Below are 14,363 nucleotides of genomic sequence, written 5' to 3'. Positions count from 1 at the left end.
TAACTCAAGTCACACGATAGTGTCGATTTTTAACAAGCGAAAAGGTGGCAAGGCGATAAATAGCGCAACAAGCGATAAATAGCGCAACAGGCGCAAATTATGGGGGCCAGCTGTTCAGGAAGGGGGCGATCAACCTCGGTTCGGGTTGATTCTGTAAACCGACCAGTCGGGTCGGCAAGGTATGTAATGTGTGAAAAATACGGAAGACACACAGAAATTTTATGTGATGAATGGGAGAAAATGACTGTACATGACGGGGAGAAATTCCCAAGAGTAGGCAGCTTCAGCCCAGAAGTGTTGCAAAATTTAAGGAGAAGGATATGTCTCATTAAATCAACAAAGAGACGAATCCAACATTATGATTATTTGCAGTTATGGCAACAGGAGGGTGAAATACAGAGAGGATTGGCTCAGGCGGCGGGATCTGGCCCTATCAGGAAACTGATAGCCACGGCCCCGCCGCCACCATACATATCAGGAGAGAAATTGGTTGCGGAGAATGACGCATCAGGGGGTAACAAACAGGCACTTATTAACATTATCCTTAACATTTATACAGTTGCTAAGTTAACCAATGCAAGTATTAACCCGTGCAAGTTGTACCCTGTTTTGAACTTTCCCCAGGAGTGTGATCAAGAGGACGAATCGGCAACAATATCGGCGCTCTCTCTAGCAGCCACTATATCAGAAACGACAGTAGGCACGGCCCAACCCATAAGATTAGTAACAAAGCCCCCTAGCGGAGGGACAGGTGAGGTCGTATCAACGGGTAAGTACGGCACCATACACTATGCTGAAACTATTTCACCACAGGCTGTAGAATCTACACAGAATGATGTTGTTAGAATTAATCCTGTTAAGGTAATAGTAGTGCCAAATGGGAAAACGGACACTTCAGGAGTCACTCCTGTTAGGAACATTGCCATGTACAGCCCGTTTTCCCGAATGGAATTAAGAACCATAGTGTCTGAATTCCCTGATCCTAGAAAAGACTTAGTTGCTAGCCAAAAATACATCAGAGACCTAGGAAACACTTTAGAGCCCAATAACAAAGATTGGCAGATATTGCTGAGGGCTTGTTTACCCTCCAATGTCGACGCAGCTCAATTTTTAGCTGACTGTGGACTGGATCAGGATGTACCTCTTACAGATGTGTACAACAAAGACAATGTAAAAAGAATAAATTTACAGTTAAAGGAGTATTTCCCAGCTGTAGCCAAATGGAATAGAATTTTTTCCATTAAACAAAAAGAGTCAGAAACAGCTGCTGATTATTTTCACCGGGCATTATTAGAAATGGCAAAGTACACTGGCATAGAGGACATTAGGACCAATGCAAACCATCAAGAAGTAGCAGTATATGTGCTAATGGATGGTTTAAAAGAGGCATTAAAGACCAGGGTACAGACCACACAACCATGTTGGCGAGGTCTGTCGGTGGCTACTTTGAGAGAGGCTGCTATTGATCACGACCGGAATATCACCAGAAACAAGGAGTCACAAGGTGATGAGTTAATGTCAGTAAGTATACAGGCCCTGACCACAAAACAGCCTGTGTTTATATCACCAAACCCTGTGGGTAAGTCAAATGTGGTAACATGTTATTTTTGTCATAAACAGGGACACATAGCACGAGACTGTAGAGCGAAAAATTCGCAAAGATCATACCAACCCCCTAGACAACGACACGACATTGGGATCAAGGTCCGCAGAGACGGAGTTATGAGCCACATACAGGGGAAACAAAAAGATACCCCCCGAACAGAGACTGGCACGCCTCTGGTAGTTCCCAGCTAACTCCCTCACAAGTAGTTGCTGCCAGCGGGATTCAGGGAGGTCACCATACCCAATAGGGGTGTGGCCATACATGTAATCTCCAGCCAGTAAAATTGATTGCAAATCTTGGAAGTGAACCCGAGATTGCAATAAATGTAGCTGGTAAAACATTAAACTTTCTTGTAGATACGGGGGCGGCCAAATCAGTGATAAATTCGACAGTGGGCATGAGAACCACTGGTAAGACAATTCCAGCCATAGGAGTAACGGGAGTAGTCCAGCACTACCCTGTTAGCAAACCAGCCGAGATTACAATAGGGCCTTTACATACCAAGCATTCCTTTTTGCTGGCTGCATCGGCACCGACTAATCTCCTGGGAAGAGACTTATTGTGTAAAATGGGGTGCGTCATTTATTGTACTCCTGAAGGTGTATTCTTGGACATACCTGAGAATCACGCTCAGGAAGTGCGAGACATGTTAGACTCCCCATCAAAATTAATGTCACATACCATTATGACAAATAGGACTCCATCCCAAGTAGAAGAAATGACATCCCAGATACCAGAGTCACTTTGGACTAAAGATGGACAGGACACTGGATTAATGGCAAACGTAGCTCCGGTAGTTGTACAAGTAAAAGATGGTAGGATAGCTCCAAAAATCCCACAGTACCCTCTGAAGCCAGAGGTGGAGTTAGGAGTTTATCCCGTAATAGAGCGCTTGCTACAACAGGGCATTCTGGTAAGAACGTCCAGCACTGCCAATAGTCCCATCTTCCCTGTTAAAAAGAGTGGGGGGAGGGGTTACAGGCTAGTGCAGGATCTAAGGGGGATTAACAAAATAGTTGAGTCAGTTCCCCGTAGTGCCAAATCCAGCTGTCATCCTTATGCAAATCCCTCCCACTGCGAAATTTTTCACTGTTATTGACCTCTGCTCCGCTTTCTTTTCGGTACCTCTGCACCCTGACAGCCAATACTTGTTTGCATTCACATACAGAGGAGTCCAATACACATGGACTCGATTACCACAAGGTTTCATAGACAGTCCAAGTATATTTTCCCAGGCTTTGCATGATTGTTTACAGTCTTTCCAACCAGAGAGTGGATCAGTATTAATACAGTACGTGGATGATCTACTACTGTGTTCTGATTCAGTGGAAGCATCCCTGAAAGATACGAAACAGCTCCTGTTTCATCTTTCAGACACAGGACACAAGGTTTCTAAAGACAAGTTACAATTATGCCAAACTAAGGTAAAATATTTGGGACACTGTCTAACACAAGGACTGAGACACCTGACCGCTGATAGAATTCAAGCAATTAGAGACATGACTCTGCCACAAACCCAGCAACAGATCAGAACATTTTTAGGAATGTGTGGGTATTGCCGTAACTGGATCCCAGGGTTTTCCATTCTGGCGTTACCTTTGCAGGAGATGGTCTCCTCAAACAAACCTGATCGGATTTCGCATACAGACGAGTCCGAGATGGCATTTGAGAGACTTAAACAGTGCCTAATGCAGGCACCAGCATTAGGTATGCCAGACTATGGGAAACCCTTTGAGCTGTACGGAACAGAAAGTGCTGGTTGCGCGGCAGGCGTCCTAACCCAAAAGCACGGTGATGCCAGCAGGCCGGTAGCATACTACAGCGCTCAGCTAGATACGGTAGCACGATCCCTCCCCACATGCTTGCGAAGCGTTGCTGCGATAGCATTGCTAGTAACGAAAAGCGAAGATGTAGTGCTAGGTCACAACCTCACAATTCATACACCACATGCAGTGTCAGCCTTGCTAAATTCTGCCCAAACCAGGCACGTCTCATCAGCATGGTTTACAAGATGGGAATTGGCACTAATGGCCCCCGTAAACATCACCATAAGGAGATGCAGCGCATTAAATCCTGCAACATATCTCCCAGGTGTGCCTGGACAGGCACAAAGGGTGGAGGATGAGAGTGGTGGGGAAGGAGGATTTAATACAAAGGAGGACACACATGATTGTATGGAATATTTGACCCAAAATTTTACCGCAAGGCCTGACATCAGTGACAACCCACTGGAAGATGTAGATCTAACTTTCTACACGGACGGTAGTTGTCACAGACAGTCAGACTCGGGAGACTTGTGTACTGGATACGCAGTCGTAGATGACCAAGGCACCATAGAAGCAGAACCGCTAGGCCCACCTCACTCAGCCCAGGTTGCTGAACTGGTCGCCCTAACCAGAGCATGTGAATTGGCTAAGGGCAAATCAGCCAATATCTACACCGACTCTAGATACGCATTCGGGGTAGTCCATGATTTCGGAGCCCTATGGCGCCTCAGAAATTTCATGACGGCAGCTGGTACACCGGTAGCGCATGCAGCTCACATTAAAAGGCTTCTAACAGCGATACAGGAACCCGACAGAGTGGCTGTTATCAAGTGTAAAACACACATATATAGTCAAGATTCAGTATCACTTGGTAACAGCCGAGCAGACGAAGCAGCTAAGTTAGCAGCTGGTACCCCCAGACAGACAGACACCACACAACTGATGGTATTTAATACCATCAACACACAGAAATTGTGTGAAATGCAAAATTTGTGTTCCACACAGGAAAAGGCCGTCTGGAAGGCAAAGGGATATGGCCAGGAGTCCTCAGGACTCTGGACGGATGGACATGGTAAACCGGTGGCCCCCAGAGCATATCTTCCATGTTTAGCTGAGGCAGCTCACGGGCTGACTCATCTGGGCAAGGAAGGAATGTGCAAGTTGGTAAGAGCATATTGGTGCGCCCCAGGATTTTCATCTCATGCAGGTAAGAGAGCAATGTCATGCCTTACATGCTTGAGAAAGAATATCGGAAAGGCAATACCAACAGAACCATCTCATATCCCACCTGCAGGCGGCCCTTTCCAGGTAATACAGATTGACTTCATTCAATTACCCCCTTGTCGAAATTTGAAATATGTACTTGTTTGTATAGATGTTTTTTCAAATTGGGTCGAAGCATTTCCTGCGGCCACAAATACCGCTATGTTTACTGCTAAGAAAATTGTGCAGGAATTTGTATGTAGATATGGTATCCCTAGAATTATCGAAAGTGATAGGGGTACCCATTTTACAGGTGATGTCTTTCAAGGAATGTGTAAGTTGATGGGAATTGATAGCAAGCTGCACACTCCATACCGTCCACAGGCGAGTGCGAAGGTGGAAAGAGTGAACAGCACTATTAAAAATAAACTGAGCAAAGTTATGGCAGAGACAGGATTGACATGGCCAGAAGCTTTACCCATTGTACTGTACAGCATCAGAACCACTCCCAGGTCCCCTCTTAATCTGTCTCCCTTTGAAATCTTGTTTGGTCGACAACCGCATGTTATGATTAACCCTCAGGATGATTTGAAGTGTAACAATGAAGTGACTGTAAAATACTTAATTAACATGAGTAAACAGCTAAGGAATCAAAATGATAATTTGAAGTTGGTGATTCCTGATTTACCAGATAGTAATTGTCATGACATTGAACCTGGGGATTATGTAATGATACAGAATTTTCTACGCTCAGGTTGCCTTATTGACAGATGGGAAGGACCATACCAAGTCTTATTGACTAGCACTACAGCATTGAAGGTTGCCGAGAGAGAGACTTGGGTTCATTCGTCCCATTGTAAGAAGGTTGCTGATCCAGAGAGGTCCCATGATAAGGAACAGACGGTAGAGGAAGTTGTATCACTGGAGTGTCTGTTACAGGAGGACTGAGGCGGCACCTGAGCATTGAAAATCACAAGATCAAAAGCAGTTGTCGATTCCCTGTTCCCTTTTATGGTTTTTCTCCACTTCCCATCCCCTCTCCCTCAATTATTTTTTCCCCCTTCTCATTCTTCTCCGTTTCCTCCTATAAGATGGACTTGCCCCAAGAGACTGTGATCCGGATTTTCCTGTTGACCATGATGTTGACCAGAGCAGTCTGTTCCGGCGAGAGTACCATGGAGGTCGAGAAAGGTTCTGGAATGGGTTCTGATGACAAAGATGGAGGCGTAGTTTTCCGAGAACAACATAATCAACAAGCAAAGGCGAGTATCAGAAAACGATCCGATAACATAGACCATAGAAGGAATTGTGAAGGATTGTTAGCTGAAGAAAACTGTATCTGTAGGCTCTGTGACAATGTGGTTGAGGATGGGTGCATCAAGAAATGCCAATCCAGTTTTAATATCCACATGGACCGGCATCCATTGAGTGACTATCACTCCTTAGTGGGTAGTGTGTTAAATCAAACAGATTGTTGGGTATGCTCTCAAGTACCTCAAGGTCATAGCAAATCAGGACTAGTACCATTTCCTTTAACGATAGGGGAGGTACTTGAGCTAAAGGGTGGGAGACCGGTGGACAGGAGGTTTAATATCTCCAGTCCTCCTAGTTTGAAGCTCCACCAATATCATGTGGATAGGTCCCTAATATGTTTCAACATTACCAATCCCCGAAAGCCGGGAAATTGGGAAGTGTCATGGAGTAACCAAACCATGACCTTTTCATATAGAGCAGATAGAATGCCGACAGATACAGAGCTTATACGCCACATAGCCAGTAGAGAAAAATCTTTCCGGTATAGGTATACCCTAGGAAGTAGGATTACGAGAGTTGGAGAGGTATCACCAGGATACTGCGCACATATCGTACAAACTGATACGTGTACTAAACAGATGGGAGCATTAGGGTTAGGAGATTTCACATGGAAGATGTGTAATATGGTTATGTCCTACTCCGTCCCATATGTTCTCCCCGATGATGCATATTTCATATGCGGGAGGAGGGCGTATAAGTGGCTTGCCCCAAACTCTGAAGGATTGTGTTATATTGGAAAAGTACTGCCTGAAGTAATGACTGTATCACATGCCAAAATGAAAGATATTCACCGTGTTGCCCAAGCTCCTTATACTCACACCCACTACGAGCACGTAGTTAAACGGCACCTGATAGAAAGAACAGAGCATCCGGCCTCTGACATGATCCATGAATCCACCGAGATTCAGTTTTTAATCGCGTTAGACATCACTCGCACCGCCAGAGGAGTGTTGAATTATAAATACATATCTGCGCTTGCAAATTTGTTAGACAATATCACAGAAATGTATGATGACACGTTTAGGTATACTGGAAGAGAACTTCAAGCTTATAAAACAGAACTGGTCCAGCATAGAATGGTTCTTAATTATCTCACAGCAGTGACAGGCGGATATTGCGTCACACTGGCAACGCAGTACGGCGTGAAATGCTGCACATATATAACAAATAGTACCGAGGACCCGGTCGAGGTCATAGACCAAAAGATGGACGATATTCTCCAATTGAAGTGGGAATTTCGCAGGAGACACAATCTCACTCTTGCTGCTGTAGGTAATGAGCTGACTGGTTGGGTGTCATGGTTGAACCCGCGAAATTGGTTCTCTGGTTTAGGAGAATGGGCTCAAGGAGTCATAATGGATGTTGGGAAGTTTCTTCTATGTATCTTAGGTGTTGTCATATCCATTGGCTTGATATTTAGATGCGGTCAGGCTTTAATGAAGTGCAAACGTCGTACCAGGGTAATGAGTTTAAGGAGTGAGGAAATTGTAATTCCAATGGATTTGATTTATGACCCAAATGTAGAAACAATGATGTGATGAAAATGCGATTTCTACGGTCCGTTTCTTTCACCTGTTTTTTCTGGTTTTTCCAAGGTAAAAAGACCTACGTTTGACGAGGAATTTGATGATCCTGTATACAGACAACTGATGGATTAAAGAAGAAGTTTTGACAACCTTATACACAGATATTTGATGAACTATGCCATAGACCCCCAGTTTCCCTAGAAATTTTAAAATTACGCTAGCCCAACACTTTTGTAAGCCTATGGACATTGACAAAGCTTTTTGCCCACACGCCTTTTGGCAAAAGCACAAAGAAGACTGCATTCAACAGACACCGAACAAGACTTCAACCGACAAATGTTCATTAACCTGACATAGAATACCACTGCATTTACCGTAATTATGTCTTTTCTTCATCTCTACAACCTTCAGGTAATTACACACATAGTCGATAGGGAATACAGGCACAGATATCAGCAATCACATATTCCCCCATTCATGTATCATCAACTAAAATGTGCTCCCCATTTTGTTGCAACCAAAATCCGAAAAGAGCTCGGTAAAGTTTGACAGCCCATCCACAGACCCGTACCACGGGATAAGAAGGAATTCAAATGTATACTTCGCAATACCTCGAAGCTTGATTTAAAACACGTACGGCACGATGATACATGACCCCCAAACACGGATTCATACACACATGCTTCTGCTATCTCACTAGGTCATACCCTTTTTCCTACCTTCTCCTCTCCTCCCCTACCCAACCATGGAAATGTATTTACACTTGACATATATTTTTCTCTTTTTGAAATGTTTTAGGAAGTGGCAGTTATTGTTGACTGCCAAAGGGTGGACTGTCAAAGTCAGAAAAATATCACGATGCACACTGCCATATTTGCACCTCATATGTGTCCCTGCTGCGCATGCGTGCGCTCTCCCGTGCGTGCGCATACTCGCTGTTGCGGGCACCCGCGGGCGCACGGTATGCGCATTTACGGTAGAGATTGTATGCGTCTAGCGGGCGACTCTTTCGTTACATATTTTCACCATATAATGTATTTTGTAGATTATGGTCCCTTTGATAGAATCTGAAAGTTTGGTTAATGTAGAATGTTCATGGACAGAGAAATCCCTCTTTGTTTGATACGAAGGGTCAGACAGGAGTAATACAGTGGTGTTTCGTATCCATCGGAAGAGTATTTAATTAGCAATATTCCGGTGTTGGTTTGAAGCGAATTAATCGCTCGTGCGAATAGTTATGGACATAAGAAGTTTATGTCCATTTACTATTATTTGCACTTACTTATCCATGCGGCGGGAAACCTAGTTTCCCACCCACCTGAGCAGTTGGAAATTGTCACAGCCCACCTGTATGAATCAACCTATGACCTTTTGTTGTAATGCGAGGAGGAATTCCTGTGTCCAATGAACAATGAGATTGTAGGGACCATTGAATTGTATTGTGTGTGGGGCATAAATAGACAAGCCGATCACATCCAGCTCTCACTCTTCAACGGTTCTCATTGCTGATAATCGGGAGCTGGATGTCCAGAGGCGCATGCGATCGTTCCCCTTTGTGCGTAAGTTTTTCTCCGCAATCATATTGTCTTTCTTGTTGTTGTGGGCCATTTCTCTCTCTCTCTCTCTTCTCCCCTTTCTCTCTTAATTTTCCTGCAAACGTAATTGTATTATATTGTATTTCCTGTGTAGTTATCTGGTTAGTTAGTCTATGTTATATTGTAGTGTGTGACTTGTATTGTATTATTCTTTTTGCAAGTAATAACATTCATATAAGGCGTTAGACCCTAAGCACGGTATCTGTGTATTTCTTATAGTGTTAAGTATTCTCAGAGCGTCGGTGACGCTCGAACAGCTTTTAAGTTAATAAGGTTACACTGTGTTGCATCTACACCCTATCTCTACACTAAGGTTTTACTGCATATTACATTGTTTATGGTTTAGATATAAAGGTTTAACATTGTGAGCGTCTGCGCCGCTGGTGATCTCCTCGTGGTCCAGAGCGTCCGCTACGCTATAGCGAACCATTACGTTAGTCAGCAGCCAATAGCGTGCCTGCCTGTGATCTCTTGGCCGTGAGCGAACGTGACGCTTGAGCGTCTCGACCACGGCTAAGAGATTGTTACGCAACGTGCGTACCCTTACGGTACTCCATACGTCAATAGCGTACAGTGTTCTTAGGCCTCTTAAAGGGTTTTAAATAAGATAAATATTTAGCTTTATCAGAAAATTTCAATCGCACAGCCATTCGCACGCTGACTGACAGGAAGAGGGCGTTTGTGGGTGGTAACTGCCCATTTTCTGGGAGTGTCAGGAAAGACGCAGGCGTTCCCAAGCGTTTTCTGGGAGGGTATGTGACGTCAGCTCCAGACCCGATCAGCCTGTTCTCATCGCACTGTAGGAGTATGTTCTGGACTGTGCACAGACTGCACACAGTGGAAAAACCAGTCGATGGCGAGTGTTGTGCAAACGGATTTGCAGCTATCTGCTGACTGAGGGACATTTTCGCATTCAACTTAGCAGCACAGCGATCAGGTCTGAATAATCCCCTTTGTTTGCTGAAGATCGGGGCCCATTTGGCAAATGCCAGAAGGGCCGATGGGCCGGTTCTGTCACACAGAGCGAGGAAGGCCAAGTGCAGCGCAGTCTCCGTCTCTCTGGTCTGGCTGCTCCCCTGCCCATCTCCATGGAAATGGGGGCATGCCACGAGTCCACGCCCCCCTGACTCGTGGCACACACCCCTCAGTAGTGTCTGTGCACCCCCTTTCACCCCTGTCATGTGCGTGCACACCTTAGGCATGCGCTTGCACGCACATGCCAGAGCCGAATTCGGCTCCCAGTCCTTCCATGCTGAAGATAGTTAATGACACTGGATGTATGCTTGGGGTTGTTATCCTGCTGCAGAATTAATTTGAAGCCAATCTCCATAATTTTTGATGCTACTGCATGATGGATAAGTACCTGCTTGTATTTAAGGTGGTCATTTGACCCCTCTTATATTACTTGTTTACTTGATGATCTCTGTATACCCTGTTTTCGAAAGTGTATGCCACTTTGTACTTTATCATTGTTGCAGGTCAGATATTCTTTTTGATTTTGTATTTAAAAACTCAATAAATACATTTAAAAAATGCTTGTGTGTGCAGATATAATCAACACCAGACCTACAAACAATCATGTTTTTGGCAAGACAGACCTAATTTTGCGACATGGCTGCAGTGATCATTGGTGTCTTGCGTTACTCAATCTTGGTTTACAACAATAATAAAGAATAAAGGAAGAAAGCAAAGTACATGAAAATAAACCTATACATATAATTTAATTACAAATGGATAATAAAAATCTGCATATATAAAAATACTACATGCACAGATACACTGTGAATCTGCCAAGTGTTAAGGCAATATATTTTATATTTGTAAACTTGAAGCTTCCACAGCCCACGAGCTGAAGGCACGGACAAGCAACATTTTTCAGTTTTGTTTATACCTAAAAAAACTCTGCAAATAATGAATTATGAATTTGAAAATGTAACAGCATATACAGTAGGGTTGAATACTGTGTAGAACAAACCACACCTCCCAACTGTTGGAATCCTGAAGTCGGGATGCCAGGCTTAGCTTCACTGGCACCGCTGCTCTCTGTTTAGTGGTCATACACTAGTTGCTTGACCATTTTTTTAAAAAATGTCATGTGCCAATAGTTTAGAACCACTAATATATATTTTATACTTCCTTCCTTTTCAAAATGGTGGCCATCTTTAAATCATGGCAGACAGCGATTTTCGTGTTTCTAGGCATTTACGCAAATGCAAATATCTCAGTGCTGCGATGTGGTCACAACATTTTTTTTTTCCTTGGGACAAAAAATAAGTTATGGTAATACTTACCCTTGTTTACTATTTTGTTAATTCTGTAGCTGTCTGATTCTTAGGATTCCAATCACTGAAGCCAAGTCCCAAAAGACTCAGTAAATGTAAATGTATCCAGCATGGAGTTGTCATCCTCCATAGACAGAAAAATATTCAGCCAATACTTGTGTAATTTCTTGTGTAATATGTTAAAAAATAAGAGTTATGGTAAATCTTACCCTTGTTAATTATTTTTCTTCAAGGTCCATGGTATCCACAGGGTTAACCTTGGGGTATGCTTGGTGTATCAGGCACCGAACAGTTAAGCATTTAATCCTCCCAGGATGCACTGGGTCCCTCTCCCCTCATACCCCGCCCACAGCTCAGGCTCTTCAGTTTAGTTAACAAACCCAAAGGAGGAGCTGGAGAGGAGAGAAGAAAGGTACACACAGGTAACACACTCTCACTGGTAGGAGATGGGAACTGGTGACCGAGAAGAGTAAACCATTGAAGCTAGGTGCGTCAGGGTTGGCGTCCTTTGAATCCCATGTACCTCAAAGAAAAACAGTTAACAAGGGTAAGCTTTTAAGAGCCAAGCCATAAAAGACAAGCAAGCAAAGTCTGGGTGTAGACAGGGACCCTGTGATAACAGATAGTTACATAGTTAATGAGGTTGAAAAGAGGCAAAATGCCCATCGAGTTCAACCTGTAATCTGTCTTAAGCCGAGTTCATTATAATGTCCCCAATTGAAATAATGATTTATGTTTAGTTAACAACTGAAAATCATATTCCTCCCAGATTAAAAATGTAAATATTTTAAATGTTATAACCTTGGATATCTTTTTCAGTCAGGAATTTATCCAATCCGTTTTTAAATGCATATACTGTATAGTGTCCGCCATTACTACCTTCACTGGCAGGGAATTCCAGATCCTTATTACAGTGCATTTGCCCTGTGGGCGCATCTTCTACATATACCTCGACTCCCCGAGTGGCCGCATATTCCTCCCCAACTGACTGACACTCTGCCCGCTTGCCTGGCTCCCGCAGCCCCAAGCTCCTGGTCTCCGCATCCGCTATGAACAGGCACAGGGGGAAGCCAGTCACTGCACTCCAAGTACTGCCCGGGACCGCCTCTAAGGGTGGGCTGCGCCTGTCATCACGGACCTTCTCCGCCGCTTCCCCGCTGGATCCGCCTCGTCAGGAGCAGGTAAACACTGGGGAGATGCAAGTTACTGGAGCCTGTCAGCGCTGCAGTAACTCGCAGCGCAGCTCCTTCTTTCAACAGGTCACCTCAGCGCTGGCTTTTCTCACACTGCCACCAATGCCTAGGGCAGCAGTATAAGTTGCATATTATAATTAAACGAAGGTCTCTTTCTGTTTAACCCCCTCCTCACCTCGATCAGGGTAAATGTGGCTGTTTAGGGGGTAATTATAACAGGTATCACCTGGAGGGAAGGCAGAACGTGCCTACACACTACACTAATCTACACTTCAGTACTCCACACTACACTACACCCTAAGAGTAAGGAGGGGGATGTAAGGTGCTCTACCTGCGTAATGTGTAAAAAGGGGACCCTGTCTGCCGTAATGTGTAAAAAGGGGACTCTGCTTGCCGTGATGTGTAAAAAGGGGACCCTGTTTGCCGTAATGTGTAAAAAGGGGACCCTGTTTGCCGTAATGTGTAAAAAGGGGACTCTGCTTGCCGTAATGTGTAAAAAGGGGACTCTGCTTGCCGTAATGTGTAAAAAGGGGACTCTGCTTGCCGTAATGTGTAAAAAGGGGACTCTGCCTGCCGTAATGTGTAAAAAGCGAATTCCACCTGGCGTAATGTGTAAAATGGTGTAGTGGCGCTGCTGTGCGGCGTAATTTGAATAATGGAGACTACTGTGCAGCGTAAATAGGATTTTGGTTACCTACTGGTAAATCCTTTTCTCGTAGTCCGTAGAGGATGATGGGGTCCATATATTATTACCATGGGGTATAGACGGGTCCACCAGGAGCCATTAGCACTTTAAGAGTTTAATAGTGTGGGCTGGCTCCTCCCTCTATGCCCCTCCTACCAGACTCAGTCTAGAAACTGTGTCTGAGGAGACGACATACTTCGAGAGAAGGAATTACACAGATAGTGGCGAGATTCATACCAGCTCACACAACAGGCAAATCCGGCTAACATGCCGAAACAACTCAGCAACAGCTGAAACAGTAAATAACGCAGAACTTACCTAGGAACCAGGCAGTACTGAACTATAAAACCAATGCAGGAAAACGCAGCGCTGGGCGGGCGCCCAGCATCCTCTACGGACTACGAGAAAAGGATTTATTGGTAGGTAATTAAAATCCTATTTTCTCTTACGTCCTAGAGGATGCTGGGGTCCATATTAGTACCATGGGGATGTACCAAAGCTCCAATTACGGGAGGGAGAGCGCGGAGGCTCCTGCAACAGTGCTTGGCCAAACTTGAGGTCATCAGAGGCCAAAGTATCGAACTTTGGCAAACGTGTTTGACCCTGACCAAGTTGCTGCTTGGCAGAGTTGTACAGCCGAGACATCCCGGGCAGACACCCAGGAAGACCCCACTTTACGAGTAGAGTGGGCCTTTAAAGATTTCGGAAACGGCAATCCTGCCGTGGAATAAGCATGCTGGATAGTGAACCTGATCCAGCATGAAATCGACTGCTTAGAAGCAGGACACCCAATCTTCTTGGGATCATAGAGGACAGAGAGTCACTTTTCCTATGACGAGCCGTTCTCTTCACGTAAATCTTCAAAATCCTCACTACATCCAAGGCCTTTGAAGCAATTGAGGAGTCAGTAGCCACTGGCACCACAATAGGTTGGCTGATATGGAAAGCCGATACAACCTTAGGCAGGAACTGTGGACGAGTCCTAAGTTCCGCCCTGTCTTCATGGAAGATCAGATAGGGGCTTTTACAAGATAAAGCCCCCAATTCCGACACGCGTCGCGCAGAAGCCAAGGCCAACAAGGTGACCGCCTTCCACGTGAGAAACTGGAGATAAGCCTCCTGCAGAGGCTCAAACCAAGCAGAACTCAGGAACTGCAACACCACATCAAGATCCCAGGGTGCCGTTGGCGCCA

The sequence above is a fragment of the Pseudophryne corroboree genome, chromosome 1, assembly GCF_028390025.1.
Source record: "Pseudophryne corroboree isolate aPseCor3 chromosome 1, aPseCor3.hap2, whole genome shotgun sequence".
Classification (NCBI taxonomy): Eukaryota; Metazoa; Chordata; class Amphibia; order Anura; family Myobatrachidae; genus Pseudophryne; species Pseudophryne corroboree.
Note: the sequence above shows the minus strand (reverse complement) of the source record.